This window comes from Chelonia mydas, chromosome 19 (assembly GCF_015237465.2).
Source record: "Chelonia mydas isolate rCheMyd1 chromosome 19, rCheMyd1.pri.v2, whole genome shotgun sequence".
Lineage (NCBI taxonomy): Eukaryota > Metazoa > Chordata > Testudines > Cheloniidae > Chelonia > Chelonia mydas.
The window spans coordinates 15,446,393-15,466,550 of record NC_051259.2 but is presented as its reverse complement, the minus strand read 5'-3'; the positions used below and the strand labels follow the sequence as shown (position 1 = coordinate 15,466,550).

The 20,158-nt window shown below is 51.9% G+C and overlaps 1 protein-coding gene across 1 annotated transcript in view; it reads left to right on the top strand.

The window, feature by feature from the left end:
• NKAIN1 (sodium/potassium transporting ATPase interacting 1) overlaps positions 1-20,158 on the top strand; it is a 206,746-nt gene that overhangs the window by 29,331 nt on the left and 157,257 nt on the right. The gene's annotated exons all lie outside the window — the stretch shown is intronic.

Sequence of the window (20,158 nt, the reverse complement as noted above, 5' to 3'; positions counted from 1 at the left end):
AGGACCCAGTTCTGCAGCTCAGGGTGGCCTGTTTTCCCCTTCCTGGCTGGGGATGCAACCAGTGGTGTGTGTGTAGCTTAGAACGCCAGCAAACCGGTGTGGAGAAGTCCCATTAGCTCCCCTCGAGTCAGCTCCCTGCCTGTGCAGGATAGTTCCCTACAGCAACAAGGGACTACAGGTGGCAACACATTCTAGTGGTCTGGAAGGCAGGACTTCTGGGTTCTGTTCAGGACTCACGTGACCTTGGGCCAGTCACTCAAACTCTGGCTTTGTCTACGTTGCAGTTAGACACCCGCGGCTGGCCCATGCCAGCTGATGCAGGTTCGTGGGGCTTGATTTACGGGGTTGTTTTATTGCTGTGTAAATGTTCGGGATCACCCTTGTCCACATGCTTGTTGACCCCCTCAAAGAATTCTAGTAGATTGTTGAGGCAGGATTTCCCTTTACAAACACCATGCTGACTCTTCCGCAACAAATCGTGTTCATCTCTGTGTCTGATAATTCTGTTCTTGACTATAGTTTTAACCAGTTTGCCTGGTACTGAAGTCAGGCTTACTGGCCTGTAATTGCCGGGATCAGCTCTGGAGCCTTTTTAAAAAATTTGTGTCCCATTAGCTACACTCTAGTCATCAGGTACACATTTCACAGTGGATGGCTACTGTGGCTTCACTGCTCTGGGACACGAGCTAGCTTTAATCTAGTTAGCTTGGATATGTCTACGTGAGGTCCCATCACACCACATGATTACTGTGTAGACATACCCTATAAGGTGCTGTGATTCCCTAGCATGCAATGCCCTGCCAGCCTGCCCACTAACGCTTCTTGGGTCATTTGATTATTATGTGGTGTGAAGACCCTTTGCAGCCATTTCTGCAGCCTCTTTAGACTGTAAGTGCAGAGATTACACCTGCAGGGTCCCTGTCTGCACTCAGCCCTTGGGGGTAGGTGGGGCGAATGGATGATCCCTGGGCCGAATGCTCCAGCGTGACGGGTGGTGGGAGAGAGTGAAGCATTGACTGGTTGCTTAATTGTCCTTAATTGTGCAACTGTCCTTTGTTCAAGCTGTAGAAGGAATTTGTGGCTTCAGGAATATCCCAGGATCCTCCCCAGCTGGGAGCCTGAGGTCAGATTCTGCCCAGTTAAACAGGGGGAAATACACTGTCTCCACCATTAGTAATAACAATAATGATTAGGGTTTGCCACGAGAGCTATATATATACACTGGTAGAGCGGTATGGATATATACACACCAGTATAGCTATACAGTACCATGAAAACCTTCCTGGAGGCGAAGCTGATACCAGCAAGAAGGGGCTTTTCCCAGTACAGTTTATACCAATTTGGTGAGTGAAACAAAAACCTGGCCAGCAAAAGCACAATTATGTTGGTAAAATTGCATCACATTAGTGCTTTTGCCAGTACAGCTATGTCCCCAAAATCGTACCCCAAACCGACCCAGCCACACCCCCAAAATCATACCCCAAACCTACCCAACTATGTCCCAAAATCGTACCCCAAACCGACCCAGCCACACCCCCAAAATCATACCCCAAACCTACCCAACTATGTCCCAGAATCGTACCCCAAACTGACCCAGCCACATCCCCAAAATCATACCTAAACCAACCCAGCTGCGTCCCCAAAGTTGTACCCAAAACTGACCCAGCTATGTCTCCAGAATTGTCCTCAAAGCGACCCACATACATCCCCAAAATCATACCCTAACTCAGCTACATCCCCAAAATTGGTCTCCTAACTGACCTAGCAATGCCAACAAAACTGCTAACTGTCAACCTGGCCTAACTCTGGTAGTGTCCGTGGGCCAGACCCTCTGCTGGGGCAAGTCAGAAAGTCTCCATTGACTTCACCGAAGCTACCCACATTGGTGTAAATGCATAAAGATTGATGCCCTGAGAATTCTTCCATCACCTCCATGAAAATCCTGGTCTCAGATCTGGCCCTCTGGAGGGGGAGAGGTGGCCTCATCTGTTTGCATCGGATGGTGGTTGGTTCATGACTGGGGTGTATTTGTGACACTCCAGTATCAACACCTAAGCTGGAAACCAGGTTTTGTGTGGCTGTCACAGGGCTTTGTGGGCGAGCCTGGGAGAAGCCCAGGTTACTCTAACCTCCATGAGGTCCTGGGCAGGAGGTAGAGTTCGTGTGGTCATGGGAATCCCCGGGGACAATAAGTCTTGCAACTCCAACCCCAGGCTTGACCCCAGCTCTGCTGGTTCAGATGGAGGAGATCTGGCTTGTGGAAAGGGCTGGCTGGGAACTGTTTTCCTATCTCATGAGAATTTTCAAGATTTTGACATTTTCCCATCCCCATTTGGGACAAAATCAAAATCTCCAAAAATTTTGCAAACGGACAAAATGAAAAAAAATTTCAGTTCTGGTCACTTGAAAATCCCAATGTTCACAATTTTGAAATGTTTCATTTCTAGCTCAACCCTTTTTTTCTTTCTTTTAACCACTTTCAGATGAAATCCCTGAACATTTGAACATTTCTAGTTGTTTTGCTTGGAAAAACCAAAACTTTTCATTTTGAAAATGTCAGAATGGGACATTTTGACAATTTCAAATTCCCCGTCTTCCAACATTTTGTGCGTTGGGAAATTTGGCCAAACTTCTTCTTCTCAGTGTATGTGCAACGTGCCGAGGGTGGCACCTGACCAGGATTCGTCACTGAATTTGGTCCGCTGGTTGGATCATTAGCTTCCCCGGGCTGGGCATTGACCCTGTGCCACAAAGATTTGGTTCAGATGAACCAGCGTTTGTTGGTGAAAAAATGGTTTGTTGTTTTCCTGCCCAGCTCTGTTGAGGGTGGTAGAAAGCCCAGAGCAGGATTTGAACGTCACAAGCGTTGTCTGTGCCACCTCACCACTGGAGACTAGTGCAGAGCTAATGCAGGCCTAACTGCTTTGGCCATCTCAGGCTCTCTAACATGTCGGAGCTGGAGACCTTCACCTGCGAACATAAGATGGATGGTGCTTGTCTCCTTGAATCCTGGCCTTGGATTGCTTGAGAGTAATCATTGCCTTCCCTGCTCCCAGCGGAACAGGAGAGCAGAGAGGTCAGCTGGAAGTCTCTGAGGCAGGACCGGCCCTGCCCTGCTTTGCCTGCCCCGCTGTTGTAACTGCATGAGGCATCTTCCCCTTAAATCCCCGTATTTCACCAGAATATCCGTAGAAATATTGCACCAGATCTGTGGCTGCCTTCGATTTCACAGCTGTCACTGGGCTGCACATCACAGTCACTCAGAACGCCATGGCAACAGGTGAAACAGAACACAGGTCTTGCACAGAAAGCCCAGCCCCTGCCACCGGCAGTGTAGGGGCTAGGACACACAGCTGAGCGTTCTGATCCCATCAAGCAGAGGGAGTGGTCTCTCTCTCTCTCTCTCACACACACACACACACACACACACGCACGCACACAGAGTACATTACAATATTGCTCACCTCTTGTTTTCTAAATTGCCCCATGTGGAGGCAAAAGCAGCCTCACTGCAGGGCTTTCTGCCCCTGGTCCTTTCCATGCAGCGCACCTGGCGCCCGTTCTCACCTGCCCTGTCACGTTAGTGAGGCGGGTTTGGGCCAGGCCTCGCTGGCATCAGGTCCGACTGTGCTGAGCTTTTCCTGGCAGCAGCCTGGGGCTTCGTCTGTTGGAAATAACGAGTAAGTGGCCTCCTGCCCGTCTTGTCAGGGCAGCTTCTGATTATCGAGCTGTCCGTGGCGCTTGTCGCCGCTCGACAGCTGAGCCGCAGCTGCTGCAGGGAGCTGCTGGTGCCTGCAGACGAACCCCAAGCTCCAGGACGAATGCACCTGGGATGCTGCACTCCAGCCAGGGCATCTCGACCCTGAGCAGACCCTGGCGGACGGAAGGGGGCTCAGGGGCTGGAAGGGTAGATGTGTGGGGAAGGAATAAAAGAGCTGATCTAAGGGAGACTGAGCAGATATCCAAAGGGTGGGAGCCCCATGCGCTGGAGCGTGTGATCAGCGCACAGAATGTCACACCCTGACCCAGGCCATGGGCTTGGGCTGATTACACCTGCCGTCCCAAACCCAGTCGCTATTGATTGGGAGCGATGCTGCCTCTCCCCAGGGGAGCTTTGCCAGCTCTTGCGGAGAAGCCTTTGTTATTGGATTCACATAACAAGCGGTGAAGCTGAAGTTTGGCATATGATTTTCTTATGAAATATTAATAAAAGTTCTGACAGCCGCTGGTGGCCCTGGGGTCTGCCTGGCCAAGCTGCTGTCCCTGGGGATCTCAGCTGCAGATCCCTCTGGGCTTGATTTATCTGATTGTCTTCCAACATGTATCAACAAAGATTGATGCAGTTTGCTAAGGGGGGGGGGGGGGGGGGGGGGCTTTTGATGGCACTGAGAGCCTGTCTCTTCTGTGGGGCTTGGAGAGATTCCTGGGACACGTTTCATAGAAGTGAGGCTGTGTCCTTGGTCAGATTTCCTTTCCTTGCTTGCTGTGGTGTCATCTGCCACCATTCCTCCTGTGTCTAGGGCCTGATTGTCCCATCCCACTGATGTAAAGCAGGAGGAACTCAGGGGAGTTACACCAGCCTACGGGGGTTGTGAGAAGAGACTCAGACTCCCCTGGCTAGTCAGTACTTTGTGCGGGGGCTGGATGGCTGGCTGTAGGTAAGGGTTGGGTGTTACTTTAGTGTAGTGAATAAGGGAAAGCCCATTTGAACCTGCGCATCAGAACGAACACCAGGGAAGGAGCTTGCTTTGCCTGTATCTACAGCCTGCGTTTGTCTTCTTAATGGGAGCTCCACACACACTGATACAATAGACAGAAGACTCCCGTGTGGTGTATATGACCTGGCCTGCTCTTACACAGAACAACACGGAGCCCACGCATACCATGACGTGCGTCTGACCAAATCTTTTGCATGAACACATTCGTGTCAGTTACATTGTGCGTATACATCCACACTGACACCCACACGCCCGGCTCCTGCCCTGGCCAGCATTCTGACACACCCAGCCGCAAAAAGACACGTCCCCAGACCCTCCCACCCCCACCCCTGCACACCAGTAGAGACTAGGCACGGCACACGTATCACACACACAAACACTCACACGCACACAGAGGCCTCTAGGTTTATTAGTGGTGCAGGATCAGATTTCTGAGGTCACCAGTAAGCAGGGGAAGGGGTGCGTGTGGCAGTTTACGCCTAAGAGCCCCCTTGGCTAGGAGAGTGGCAGGGGGAGCAAGGGGCACCTGGCCAGAGTACGACCTGCCTGAAGGATGCAAGAGAAGCCTGAGAAGGGGGTTCAGCCTATACAAGACCGCACGGGTGCAGCGGCCTGGCCTATCTCTCTGATAACCCGCCCGCCCACAAAGCCCAGAGGAGAGCTCCTGCCTAATTCCCCTGAGCCAAGATTAAACTTCCCCTTTTAAGAAAAATATCTCTGAGTACTGGGCCCATAATGCGCTGACCTCAGGCGCCCTACAGCCCCAGGCTGAGCCAGCCCTTTCGGATCCAAGGGGTCTAGAGAGGCAAAACTGCACTGTGCGTGGAGGAGCTGGGTTCCCCTGGGGGCTCCATTTCCCTCTGCCAGGCGCTCCCTGCAGTGCAGGGGGGGTTCCCGGCCCAGCCCAGTTCCGCACATTGGTACTGGTATCTCACAGGAGCCAGCTGCTCCCCTAGGTCATGGCTGGAGAGAGGCTGTTGGGCTAGGCAGATCTGGGTGTGAGCCAGTAATTCCCATGCTCTGTGAGGCCGTGCTGCCCCTAAGCAGCTGGCTCCAAATGCCGGCTAGGGGAGTGTGCCCCTCCTGTTCCTCCAAGCCAAGGACAGACAGGTGAGCTTGCAAGGCAGCTGCTAACCGCTGCACTGGGACACATCTAGTGCTCCAGAGTGGGGGTGGGAGGGCAGGTACCATAAACTTTGTAGCCCTCTAGCTTCTTCCTGTCTAAGAGCTGGGAGAGAACTTAGTGCAGCACCGACAGCCAAGGGCTAACGGCCTTGAGTTCTGGGTTCTCGTCAACACCAGGCCAATGACTCACAATGTGAACCTGGGCCAGTGTTGTCGCTCCTGTGCCACAGTTTCCCCATCCCTGAAACAGAGGTAGTGCTCCTTCCGCACCTTCGTAAGGCCCTTTGACTCCTTTAGATAAAGGCTCTTTGGCCCAAAGACCTTGAATCTCATGTAGGCAGCAAAATAAACATACGGACTGGGCCAAGAATGGTCTGTGTTGGGGGTCCGGGTGGGAAAGTGGTCATTCGGGGTTGCTGCTGGGTGCTGAGCCCTTGGGAATCTGGCCTGTGTACGTGCAGAACAGTATTTGACAGTAAGTGCCTTGGCCATAGAGAGGGTCAGGATTAGGTCCTGATTCCCAGTCATGCTCCCTGGCTGCTAGTTGTCATCCTGCCCTCTGGTGATAATTATCTTTAGTATGGCTCCTTTCTGCCCTCCCTGCTGTTCCCAGGCACTGTAGCCCATTGTAATAACAGGGACAATAAAATGGACCCTTTAAAAATAATGACAAAGAAAGGCAACATGTGAAGCAATGAGCCTTCCCAAGGAACTGCCCCAGCAGTAATTCCACGCCGGGGTGCGTCAGGGCCACTGTCACGTGGCATGACAGACAGACAGGCAGGGGTCAGAGAGCCAAAGGAAGGAGAGGGGGAACCGATAATAAATCATGATTAGGGCACGGAGAGCCAGCCTGGGTTAATGAGGTTAAGATCTGTATCCTGAGGCTAATGGACTTGTTAGCCAGGTAGAAGTTGTCTGTGTGAGAGGGGGAGAGAGCCTGGATGGAGAAGCATCTACCAGTGCAGAGGGGAAGGCGCGGCAACCTTGTTTCTGGACCGTATTGAAGTCCAGGGGACCAGGCTGTGGGGCCTAGTGGATACAGCACTGGTTTCAGACTTTGGAAACCTGGCTTCTATTCCTGGCCCTGCTGCTGGATGACTATGAGCAAGTTAATGCCTCACTCTGTGCCTCAGTTTCCTCATCTGTAAGGTGTGGGTAATGTGATGAACTCCTCTGGAAAGTGCTCCATAGGAGCTAGGTATTATTGTTATTACATTCCACCACTCTCGTTTCAGTCAGATACAGGCTATTTCTTCGCTTCCTGCCGAAAATGATTGCGTAGCATTGCTGCGCATGGGTAAAAGGTCACTTTATGTTCCGGCCCAGAAGTAGCTGCTTTTTAGAGATCGGGTAAGGGAGGTGAGGTTCTTGAGCTGCCAGCAGGATATCACCCTCTTATTTCTGGGGCTCTTCTTATCCACATAGTGGTGGAGCGTTCACAAGATCCAAACCAAAGTGCTTGGAATAGTGAAGGGAGGGGAAAGGAATGAGAGAGGACAGGAGCCCGGGCACCAAATGTCACCTCTCTGCTCATGTGTAATAATGGCCCAGATTAATTGTGCTCTTCAGATATTCTCTGTAAATGTCAACTCGGGAGGCTTTATCCCCTGTCCTCATTAATCCCCAGCTCCTGTCTTGCTGTGACACTAGCTCCTCCCACTGCTTCGCTCCTCATTCGCTCCAGAGAAATGCACTTGGGCGTGGGTGTGTGGGAAGAGAGACGGCTTGGCTGGAACGGCAGCCTGAGCACCTGTCAGCTCCCCGCGAAATATTCCTGGCATGCTGCTGGCGCTTTCACAAATCCACACCCAGGTGGCAGGTGGATTTGCCTCTTGGCCTCTGTGCAATGCTTTAGTCGCGGGGAACGTGCAGGAAGAAAAGCTCAGCGAGTGGGTTGAGTGGACAGCCGGAGAGCCAGGCTGCGGGGTGACGCAGAGCGGGCGAGTGAGTGGAAAGCAGGAAGGGGGGAGTACATGCAGTGGTTGATTTGTTTGCTGGTGAACTGTCAGGGATTTGAGCGTGCACAGATGACTGGTGAGAGGGTCTTTCGGGTCCCAAAGCCACCCCAAGAAGCAGCAACAGGAGGGTTCAGTTGGCAGCCGACAGCCTCGCGTTATCAGTGGTGGTGAAATCTCAGCCTGGGGAATCCCACAGTTCCCAACCCAGGGAATCCTGTGGCCTGCCTCACTCTGTGTGTCCTCGACATGGGGAATCCCATAGCAAAGCCCTGCTCTGCGAGCTCTCAGCCTGGAAAAGGCCTTGGAGCACCCTGGAGCACCTCGGAGCAGGGCCATTTGGTACACGCCTTCCCAAAGGTGCTGATTGATTAGGAAGGAGATTAAACCCTCTCCCCCTCCTGATTCCTGCACCAGCCCTGAGTCCCTTCATCTTGGACCCTCAGCCCGGCCCCTGGCTGCTCCTATGCCTGCGCCATCTGTCTGAGACAACCCAGCTCCCTCCCGCCGAGGCGGATGTGTTTGGAAAGCTGATCCCCACCCACTGGTGCCCTCTGATCGGGAACCCCTGCTCTGTAATCCTGCCTCCAGGCTTCCGTTTCTTGTCCTGTTCTCTTCTCTTCTCTGCAGCCCCAGGTAATCGCTGCAGCGTCCAGACAAGCCGGTCTCCATTGCTCACTTCCCCTGCCTCCGGGGTGATTTTCCATTAGCAGCACTTGCCACTTAGACAGGGGAAGGATTTTCCACTAGCAGAAGCTGCAGCTTTTGGATGGAATTGAAAGGAGAAAGGGCCGGGCGGTTAGGCCAGGGTCCAGGCTGGGGGTTCTCAAACCGCTCGCTTCCCCACTCTAGCTCATTGCTTGAAATCTCGGCCAGGTCAGTAACTGTGCCTGGTACCCTGGGTCTGGCAACCTGGATGGACTGAGTTTGGTAGGTCTCAGTGACGGGCGGCTGTTTCGAGAGCGCGGCATCTGTACGTGCAAGCGGTGAGTGACTGGAGAAGGGGCAGGCAGAGGGCCCTGGAGAAGGGCTGTAGGGTGCCTGGGTTTGTAGCTGGCTTTGGCTGTGACACTCCTTCCGTCAGCGTATGACTGTGTCTGCATCACAGCTACCAGCTCGGCTGCTTGGGGGCACCTTGCTGGCAGCCTCAGCAAAGAGGCCAGTGGGTTACTGAGTGGCTTCCCCTCTCCCCTCCAGGACAGGTGGCTGAGGCACATTGGCAGGGCAGCTTGTGCTGCAGGGAAATGGGCTGGGGATCAGGTGCCCTTTGCCAGCCCTTTAGCTCAGTCGCTCCCTTCTGCGAGCCCCCGTGCTCTTAAAGGGAACTCACAGAACTGACGCGCCTCCCCCGAGTTCTGTTATCCCTGGGGCATGTTCCCCCCTCTCGCTGTACCATGCGGCGCCTCTCGCGGTAGAGAGGAGACAGGGGTTGGCTGTAATGAAGCTCTGGGGGAGTCTTTACTGGGGCTGCCAGCCACAGACTAACCCTATGGTTCTCCCCGGCTGGGTGCTGCACAGGGTTCCCCTAAATCCAGGCCTGGACCGAATAGTCATGGGAGGGAGTGCTGACCACACTCAGTCACTTCCCAGCCATATCCCTTGGCAAGGGTGCTGGGGGAATGGCATGGGAGGAGCAGGAGCTGGGTACCAGGGGCTGCATCCCTCCATCAGTGGAGGGAGCTGGAGCCTGCCCTCTTAGGAGCCCTGGCTTTTGCGGGGGTCGTGTGACACAGGCTGGGCTTTGCTGCATTAAGCCAAGCTGCACGTTACCCAGCGACCCAGAGGATATTGCACCAGCCCCTTTTATGTCTGTTCCCAGCACAGTGGTGAGGATGGTACCAGTGCTGGACAGACACCTGCAGCTGGCTGGGCCAGAGGGGCAGTCACAAGGGAGCCCCCGCCATCCTGCAGCACCCTCGTGCTAGCTGTTGCTGTGGTCACTGCCACTCTGCTGGACAGTGAGCCGTGGCTCCCGGGTGGTGGCGAGGGGCAGCCGTAGTAACGATCTCCTGACTCCAGGTGGTGTCCTCTCCCCCAGAGGCAGCTGCAGCCAGCTGGACGAGCGATCAGCCAGCCCCACAAAGGGGAGGCTGTTAATGATGTGGCTGCGGGGCGGGAGGGGTACCAACCTGGACAGTGAGGGGGGTAATTAGCCCCTGCAGGGGAAGCCTAAAAGCCAGGCCATCTGGCAGAGCTGGGCCAGAGCCTGCCCCTCAGGAGCTCCAGCGGCTGGCATGTGAAAGCAGCTGTAGCCAGCTGCCCTCGCGTAGTGTGCTGAGAAGCTGGTTGGAGGGTGAGATGCTATGGGCCAATGCCTGGCCTATGGGGTCACTGTGCCTCTGCATGGCAGGTGCCTTCTCAGCCCCCGCACCCACTACCTTCCTTCGTGAAAGAGCCTTTTAAAGCCATTTTTGTCCTCCCTTAACCCTTTTCTCTCCAGACTCTGGGGCAGATTGGCCCTGGGGTGAGCAGGGGCAGTCAGTGCACGTCACTGGAGCTGCCACGCTTCGCAGTGCCGTAGGGGTCTCTCGGCTCCTCAGCTGCCCTGCTCTGGACTCTCTCCCGGTTCCCAGTGTCTTTCCTGGCCTATGATTCCCAAACCAGAACTCAGTCCCGAGCTGATTGTATATCTGGGAAATGCAAGAGCCTAGTGTGACGGGTTGGATCACAGAAACCCGCTGGGAGCTGCCACCTGATGTGCGAAAACTACTTCTGACCCTGCTTTCCCTGCCAGCTTAGGACTCCAGCACCCTGTCTTGCTGAGCCAGACACACCAGTCTGCTCCAACACAGACCCAGGGTCTGAAACACGTGCCCCAAAACTGCAGACTTAACTGAAAGCAAGTTAAGAAGTGTTCCTGCCCTTAACACTCAGATGCCCACTCCCAATGGGGTCCAAACCCCAAATAAATCAATTTTACCCTGTATAATGCTCATACAGGGTAAACTCATAAATTGTTTGCCCTCTATAACACTGATAGAGAGATATGCACAGCTGTTTGCCTCCCCCCCCCCGATATTAATACATACTCAGGGTTAATTAATAAGTAAAAAGTGATTTATTAAATACAGAAAGTAGGATTCAAGTGGTTCCAAGTAGTAACAGACAGAACAAAGCGAATTACCAAGCAAAATAAAATAGAACATGCAAGTCTATGTCTAATCATACTGAACACAGATAAAAACCTCACCAGTTCCAGTAAGCGTCCTTTTACAGACTAATCTCCTTCTAGTCTGGGTCCAACAATCACTCACACCCCCTGTAGTTACTGCCCTTTATTCCAGTTTCTTTCACGTATCTTTGGAGATGGAGAGGCTATCTCTTTAGCCAGCTGAAGACCAAATGGAGGGGTCTCCCATGGGCTTAAATAGACTTTCTCTTGTGGGTGGAGACCCCCTCCTCTCTCCTATGTAAAGTCCAGCTCCAAAATGGAGTTTTGTAGTCACCTGGGCAAGTCACATGTCCATGCATGACTCGGAACTTACAGGGGAGCAGCCACGGTTCACATGCTTCCTTGAATGTCCTCAGGTAGACTTCTTATGTGGATTGGAGCATTCCAAGATTCATTGTCCTTTAAGTGTTTCTTGATTAGGTACTTAATTTGCACATTCCTTTCTCCAGGAACTGACCAAATGCTCTACTAAGGTTATTTAGAAATCAAGCCAATACACAGCCAATATTCATAACTTTGGATACAAAAATGATACATGCATACAGATAGGATTAATAGATTCAGTAGATCATAACCTTTACATAGATATGTTACATGGCATATGTAGCATAAAACATATTCCAGTTATGTCATATATATTCATAAGCATATTTCCATAAAGCCTTATGGGGGCACCGTCACACCTAGGAATTGCCAGATTGCATTACACTGGTGGGCCAACCAGTCCAGGGTCCTATCCCAGCTGCTTCGGAGGCAGGTGCAGAAATGCGCACTGTGAAGAGTCATGCAATCACCGGCCCACATGAGAACCATCTCTTGGACCCCAGGCGTTTAGTGTTTGTCTTGCCCTGAAGCAGCTGGGTTTGTATCCTCTCTCTCTTTTTTCTCCTATCTAGTGTAGCTCTGGTTGTTGGGATCCTTTTTTGAATCCTGGTGGGCTATTGGCATTAATGATATCTTGTGGCAATGAGTTCCACAGGCTAGTTACAGCCATTTTCTGTAATGATCCATTGACAATATACAAAACTGAAGGTAACTAGAAGTATCTCTTTGGATTTAGTTGGGCAGCTGCTGTATGTACTAATTGGTCAGCATCCTGATCCATAGAGCTTCATGTTTGTATCGCTGCCCTGAGCCCAGGTGCCCACTTGGAGCCCCCTTCTAGCATGCATAAGGTCTCCTGGGAGTCAGTGCTCGAGGCAGGAAAGGAAGCCAGCTCTCTTGAGTGGAGCTGAGCGACATTCATCAGACAAACCTTGTTTTCGGGGCAGAATGCAGATTCAAGGACCCAGCGGGATGGCACGACTTTGTGTCAAATTTGCCAGAATGTTTCAGTCAGAAAAAAAAACCCTGACAAATTTCAAATGTCTCCGTTCAACGGTTTCTGAACGAAACATTTCGTTTTTTTCAATTCAACTTGATGTTTCGTTTCAGTTTTTAAAAAACATTTTAAAATGTTCAGAATTGAGTCAAAATGTTTGGGTTGACTTGAGACACCTTTTTTTTTTTTAACCTTTTGATTCACTGAATTTTTTTCTTTTTAATTTTCAGTTTGGGCCAAAATGATTAAAATATAAATATACTGGATTTGCCAGAGAGACAAAGAATCCATTATTCACAGTCCTGCCCTGAGCGCCAGTCAGGTCCATCCCATGGACCCAGGCCTGTTGTATCATAGAATCTCAGGGTTGGAAGGGACTTCAGGAGTCATCTAGTCCAACCTCCTGCCCAGAGCAGGACCAATCCCCAATTTGTGCCCCAGTTCCCTAAATGGCCCCCTCAAGGATTGAACTCACAACCCTGGGTTTAGCAGGCCAATGCTCAAACCACTGAGCTAACCCTCCTGCTGTTCCTTAGCCACCCATTAACCCCTCTGGAGTCCGGGGGGATGTGGATGCACATGGAGTGCAGGATCGTGCCCTGGGAATTGGAATATATTCTAAACAGACCCTCTCTCTGCTCTCTGTCCCCCACCCCCGTTACCCATGTGCAGTGCCACTGAAATCACTGCAAGCGGAGTGTGACTGCTGGCTTGGGTTTATTTAAAGGGATGGTGTAAGGGTGGGGGGCCCACAGCGTTGCCGCCCCTCTCCCCTCACTTTGGATCTGGTTCCACAGTCTGTAGTTGTCCCTGTCTGTGTTTTTAAAACAAATGATCCAATGCATTTAAAATCTAGGGATGGAGTCTGCCCCCAGCGACCAACCGAACAAGAACAAACCAGTTTGCGCAGCCAAGTGACCTGGAGAGACCCTACAACAACAGACCAGTGTGGGTGTCCTGTGCTCCTGAGCAAACCTACAATAACAGATCAGCATGCGTACCCTGCATGTAATAACAGACTCATTGTGGGCACAGCCCAGTGCTATAGTGGTTCTCAACCCAGGGGTACACATAGAAAGCACTAGCAAAATCAGTACAAACTAAAACTTCCTTCAGACAATGACTTGTTTATACTGCTCTGCATTTTCAGCGGTGCTCAAGCAGTGCGTCGCGATCCCACAGTGAGTCGTGGAGTCGCCAGGGCCAGTGTTAGACTTGCTGGAGCCCAAGGCAGAAAGCTGAAGCCCGAGCCCCACTGTGTGGGACTGAAGGCAAAACCTTCATTTTAAGTGAGATAAAACTTTGGGGTAGACAAGAGAAATCAGACTCCTGACAGGGGTATCATAGTCTGCAGAGGTTGAGAACCACAGTCAGAGAGCAGCATGCGTGCTACCAGTCTCTGCACACACAGTGTCCAGAGGGAGTCAATTTAAGGAATCTTCTCTCCGTTTTCAAGTTTCCCAGGGGCTGGTGTTAGAACTAACAGTGTGTTCAGACAAACAAGCCCTCCCAGGCCACGCTCATGCTGCTGCAGCAGAGCTAATTGAAAGTGTTACCAAACCCCCTTCATCTTCCTCTCCTTTCCCCGGTGGCGCTCAGGGGCGCATTGTGATGCCTGATCAAAGAGGGCAGGTGCGGGGGAAGCGCTTTAAGTCGGCTCTGTTTACTCAAAGCCCCGGTGCTTCGGTGCTTCGTTTTGCCAGTGCAGCTTGTTAAGCCGGCTGGATTTCGCTGCGCCGAGGCCTGTTTTAGGGGCAGCGGGATCAGTGGGATATCTCCTGCACCACCACCGCTGGAGCGGTCTCCATTGGCTCTAGGGAGCAATTATTTTTAATTCGGCTACCTGCACAAAAGGCTGGCACGTGGGAGAGGTCAGGGGCCGCCTCCCGGAGAGCACTTATCAGACAAAGCGAAATGAAAACTAACACTAGGGAAAAAACCCCAAACCCAGCACCATGAACATACATGGGGCACCCGGGGCCTGTTGTCTCTCTTCCGTTTGCACTTTGGTTCTGACTTTACTCAGGGTGTGCCGTAGCAGGAATGCCCCTTCCCGACCCACCTGTGTGCTGCCCCTCACTCCAGGGCTCAAAGACCTTGTCACTCCTTACAATCACCCCACTGAAAATGGTGACCGAACCAGAGCTCCGTCAGATCCCAGGGGCATGGAGCAAATTGCTAGGAATGTTCGGAAGAGAGCCCAGGAGTCCTAATTCCCTCTCCAGGGCAGTGCAGGTGTTTCTTTGAGCCCACAGCTAGAGAAGACATCAGATATTGGTAGGCAAGATAGCCAGCCCTACGGCTGGGTCCCGACAGTCACCCATCGCCTTCTGCAGGAGCAGCAGTCCATCTGGATGGCGAGTCACTGAAGAACAGCTAGTGGGATGACAAGTTCTCTTAGTGATTTCTGTTGCCATTTTTAGTTATGGAGTCAGTGGAAGACACTAGGGCCTGGACTACACTATGAATTTATGTCGGATTTAGCAGCGTTAAGTCCGAATTAACCCTGAACCCATCCACACAACAAAGCCATTTTTTCGACATAAAGGGCTCTTAAAACCGATTTCTGTACTCCTCCCCAACGAGGGGATTAGTGCTGAAATCGACATCACCGTTTCGAATTAGGGTTAGTGTGGACGCAATTCGAAGGTATTGGCCTCCAGGAGCTATCCCACAGTGCACCATTGTGACCGCTCTGGACAGCACTCTGAACTCGGATGCACTGGCCAGGTGTACTGGAAAAGCCCCGGGAACTTTTGAATCTCATTTCCTGTTTGGCCAGGCGAGCTCATCAGCACAGGTGACCATGCAGAGCTCATCAGCACAGGTAACCATGCAGTCCCAGAATCGAAAAAGAGCTCCAGCATGGACTGAACGGGAGGTACTGGATCTGATCGCTGTATGGGGAGAGGAATCTGTTCTATCAGAACTATGTTCCAAAAGACAAAATGCCAAAACATTTCAAAAAATCTCAGAGGCCATGAGGGACAGAGGCTACATTAGGGACGCAACACAGTAGCCATGTGAAACTTAAGGAGCTCAGACAAGCGTACCAGAAAACCAAAGAATCAAATGGACGCTCCAGGACAGAGCCCCAGACATGCCGCTTCTACGCTGAGCTGCATGCAATTCTAGGGCGGGCCACTACCACTACCCCACCCCTGTCCGTGGACTCTGATGATGGGGTACTCTCCGCCATGGCTGAGGATTTTGCAGATGGGGAAGATGAGGAGGACGAGCTTGGGGAGAGCACACAGCACACCGTTCTCCCCGACAGCCAGGATCTTTTTATCACCCTGACTGAAATACCCTCCCAACCCAACGAAGCCGGAGAAGGGACCTCTGGTGAGTGTACCTTTTTAAATATAATACATGTTATAAAAGTAAGCGTTTTTTAATGATTAAGTAGCCCTGAGGACTTGGGATGCGTTCGTGGCCAGTACTGCTACTGGAAAAGTCTGTTAACGTGTCTGGGGATGGAGCGGAAATCCTCCAGGGACATCTCCATGAAGCTCTCCTGGAGGTACTCTAAAAGCCTTTGCAGAAGGTTTCTGGGGAGAGCAGCCTTATTCTGTCCTCCATGGTAGGACACTTTACCACGCCATGCTAGTAGCAAGTAATCTGGTATCATTGCATGACAAAGCCTGGCAGCGTATGGTCCCGGTGTTTGCTGGCATTCAAGCAACATCCGTTCTTTATCTCTCTGTGTTATCCGCAGGAGAGTGATATCGTTCATGGTAACCTGGCTGAAATAGGGGAATTTGATTAAGGGGACATTCAGAGGTGCCCGTTCCTACTGGGCTGTTTGCCTGTGGCTGAAAAGAAATCCTCCCCGCAGTTAGCCACGCAGTGGGGGTGGGGGGGAGGATTGGTGCTGAGCTGTTTGTGTTCGGCTAGCAGGGATCTTCCCTGATACCAGCCAGGCGGTGGGGGGAGGGGAAAAGCGATCATCCCAGAGAATTGGATAGGGGAGGGGGCTAGTTTGGTTTCTGCTGCTGCACGTTAACGGGAAAACTGCAGCACTAAATGGCCAACTCAATGGGCTTTGCTTGGTATGGGAAAGGAGGGGGCTGTTGTTATGAAGGTTGCAGAAGCCGAAAGACTATGGCTTACCATGGCCGCCTGCAAGCCTGTTGTCCGGCCCTGCATGTGTGATCTCTAACACCAAAGCCGCAGGCACTCACTATAAGATGCAAAATGCAACCCTGTACCAAAATCACATGTGCTATGTAATGTGAATAGTGTTGTTCACTGTGAAAGAGTATAGCCATTGTTCTGTAAAATGTATCTTTTTAAAACTTCACTCCCTTTTTTCCTCCAGCAGCTGAAAATGTTTCAAGCCTCCCTCCTCCATCCCAAAGGCTAATCTCAGATAAGGCAGCGAAAAAAACGCACACACGATGACATGTTCTCTGAGCTCATGCAGTCGTCTGGCACTGACAGAGCTCAGCAGAATGCGTGGAGGGACACAACAGCACATTACAGGATGGTGACCGATGAACGTGAGGAAAGGTGGTGGCAGGAAGATCGGAGGAGGCAGGAGGCAAGGCTGGGGCTACTGCGGGATCAAACGGACATACTTCGCCGTCCAGTGGAGGTTCATAAACGGCAGCAGGATCACAGACTGCCGCTGCAGCCCCTGCTTAACCGCCCTACCTCCTCCCCAAGTTCCATAGCCTCCTCACCCAGATGCCCAAGACGCCCAAGCTGGGGGAGGCTCCGGGCACCCAACCACTCCACCCCAGTGCACAGCCCAAGCAACAGAAGGCTGGCATTCAACAAGTTTTAAAGTGGCCTTTTCCTTCCCTCCTCCCCTCCTCCCACACCCCACCCGGGCTACCTTGTGAGTTATCTCCCTATTTTTATAATCAATTAATAAAGAATACATGTTTTTTAAATGATAGTGACTTTATTTTCTTTGCAAGCAAGCTGTGATCGAAGGGGGGAGGGTGGGTGGCTTACAGGGAATTTAGAGGCAACCAAGGGGGTGGGTTTTCATCAAGGAGAAACAAACAGAAGTGTCACACAGTACCCTGGCCAGTCATGAAACTGGTTTTCAAAGCTTCTCTGATGCGCACCGCTTCCTGCTGTACTCTTCTAACTGCCCTGGTGTCTGGCTGCACGTATTCAGCGGCCAGGCGATTTGCATCAACCTCCCACCCCACCATAAACGTCTCCCCCTTACTCTCACAGAGATTGTGGAGCACACAGCAAGCAGCAATAACAATGGGAATATTGGTTTCGCTGAGGTCTGAGCGAGTCAGTAAACTGCACCAGCGACCCTTTAAATGTCCAAATGCACACTCTACCACCATTCTGCACTTGCTCAGCCTATAGTTGAACAGCTCCTGACTACTGTCCAGGGTGCCTGTGTACGGCTTCATGAGCCAGGGCATTAAGGGGTAGGCTGGGTCCCCAAGGATAACTATAGGCATTTCAACATCCCCAACAGTTATTTTCTGGTCTGGGAAGTAAATCCCTTCCTGCAGCCGTTTAAACAGACCAGAGTTCCTGAAGATGCGAGCGTCATGAACCTTTTCCGGCCATCCCACGTTGATGTCGGTGAAACGTCCCTTGTGATCCACCAGTGCTTGCTGCACCATCGAAAAGTACCCCTTGTGGTTTATGTACTGGCTGCCCTGGTGGTCCAGTCCCAAGATAGGATATGCGTTCCATCTATAGCCCCACCACAGTTAGGGAATCCCATTGCAGCAAAGCCATCTAGTATGACCTGCACATTTCCCAGAGTCACTACCTTTGATAGCAGCAGCTCAATGATTGCGTTGACTACTTGCATCACAGCAACCCCCACAGTAGATTTGCCCACTCCAAATTGATTACCGACTGACTGGTAGCTGTCTGGCGTTGCAAGCTTCCACAGAGCTATTGCCACTCGCTTGTGAACTGTGAGGGCTGCTCTCATCTTGGTATTCTTGCACTTCAGGGCAGGGGAAAGCAAGTCACAAAGTTCCATGAAAGTGCCCTTACGCATGCGAAAGTTTTGGAGCCACTGGGAATCATCCCAGACCTAAATTGGTTAGTCTCTAAGGTGCCACAAGTACTCCTTTTCTTTATCCCAGACCTGCAACACTATGTGGTCCCACCACTCTGTGCTTCTTTCCCAGGCCCAGAATCGGCATTCCACGGCATGAGCCTGCCCCATTAACATCATGATCTCCAAATTGCGGGGGACCGCAGTTTTAGAGAACTCTGTGTTCATGTCCTCATCACCGCACTGCCGTCGCCTCCTCGCCTTGTTTTTCAGGTGCTGGTTCTGCATAAACGGCACGATAATGCGCGAGGTGTTTACAATGGTCATAACTGCTGTGGTGAGCTGAACGGGCTCCATGCTTGCTGCGCTATGGCGTCTGCTCCTGCTTGGGCAATCCAGGGAAAAGGGCTCAAAACGATTGTTTGCCATTGCTTTGACAGAGGGAGGGGCGACCAACAACATGGCTTACAGGGTTGGCTTACAGGGAATTAAAATCAACAAAGGGGGTGGCTTTGCGAGAAACAGAATGGCCCCCTCAAGGATAGAACTCAAAACCTCGAGGATAGAACTCAAAACTGGGTTTAGCAGGCTGTTGATTTCACAGAAGGAGGGAGGAGAAAATGAATACAAAACAAATCTGGTCTATTTCTTCTTTTGATCCACTTCATCTATCTTTATACACCTTGCTGGCAGCAGACTGTGCAGTACGACCGTTAGCCATCATCATCTCCTGGGTGCTCGGCAGAAGACGGTGCAGTATGACTGCTGGCCATCGTCTTCTCCTGGGTGCTCATTAAAAGACGCAAAAAGAAAAGGAGTACTTGTGGCACTTAGAGACTGTGCAGTAGGATGCCGGTAGGACTGAATCGCCATGAGATGAAACTTAAAAGGGAAATGACCTGGCTGAGTCACTCCCATGTTTGCCCAGGCGCCCCTGATCTCATCGAGGTCGGTTAAAAGAGCACCCTGGACTACGTCGACAACGGCTACCTGTCATACAGCGCTGTCTGCTGCCAAAAGGCAATGAGCTGCTGCTGTGTAGCAATGCAGTACCGCGTCTGCCAGCACCCAGGAGACGTACGGTGACAGTGAGCTGAGTGGGCTCCATGCTTGCCGTGGTATGGTGTCTGCACGGGTAACCCAGGAAAAAAGGAGCGAAATGATTGTCTGCCGTTGCTTTCATGGTGGAGGCGGGCGGCTGACGATATGTACCCAGAACCACCCGCGACAATGTTTTAGCCCCACCAGGCATTGGGATTTCTACCCAGAATTCAAATGGGTGACGGAGACTGCGGGAAGTCGACGGTTGCCTCAGTACTGTGGACGCACTCCGCCGACTACATGCACTTAGAGCATTTGTGTGGGGACACACACACTCGACTGTATAAAAACGCTTTCTACAGAACCGACTTCTATAAATTGGACCTAATTTCGTGGTTTGGACAAGGCCTTAGTGCCCTGGACAGGGAGCCAGGCCCAGAACTGCTGGGATCTTCTCTTTAACTCTCCTGTGACTCTAGACAAGTCACCCCCGCCCCCGTCCCGCCCCATAGTTTCTCCAGCTGGAGCATGGGGACACAGGCCGCGGGGAGATCTGCGGAGGGATTTTTGGTATATAATTGGACTCCTCTGCAGTTCCCCATCCGTGCGTAGGTGCAAGGCACTGGCACTGGGGCCTCCTCCTTTGCATGCTGCAGTTTCAAAAGGCCTCCAGACCCTTCACCAAGAGTCACCGAGCACAGAGGGCAGGTTCGCACCCTGCACCGGATAAAGGGGATGATGCAGCATCCCCTCACATTGACCCAGTGTGACATCCATCCCCAAGCATCACTGGCATGTCTCCAGATGGCCGATGGTCCATCACAGTTCATA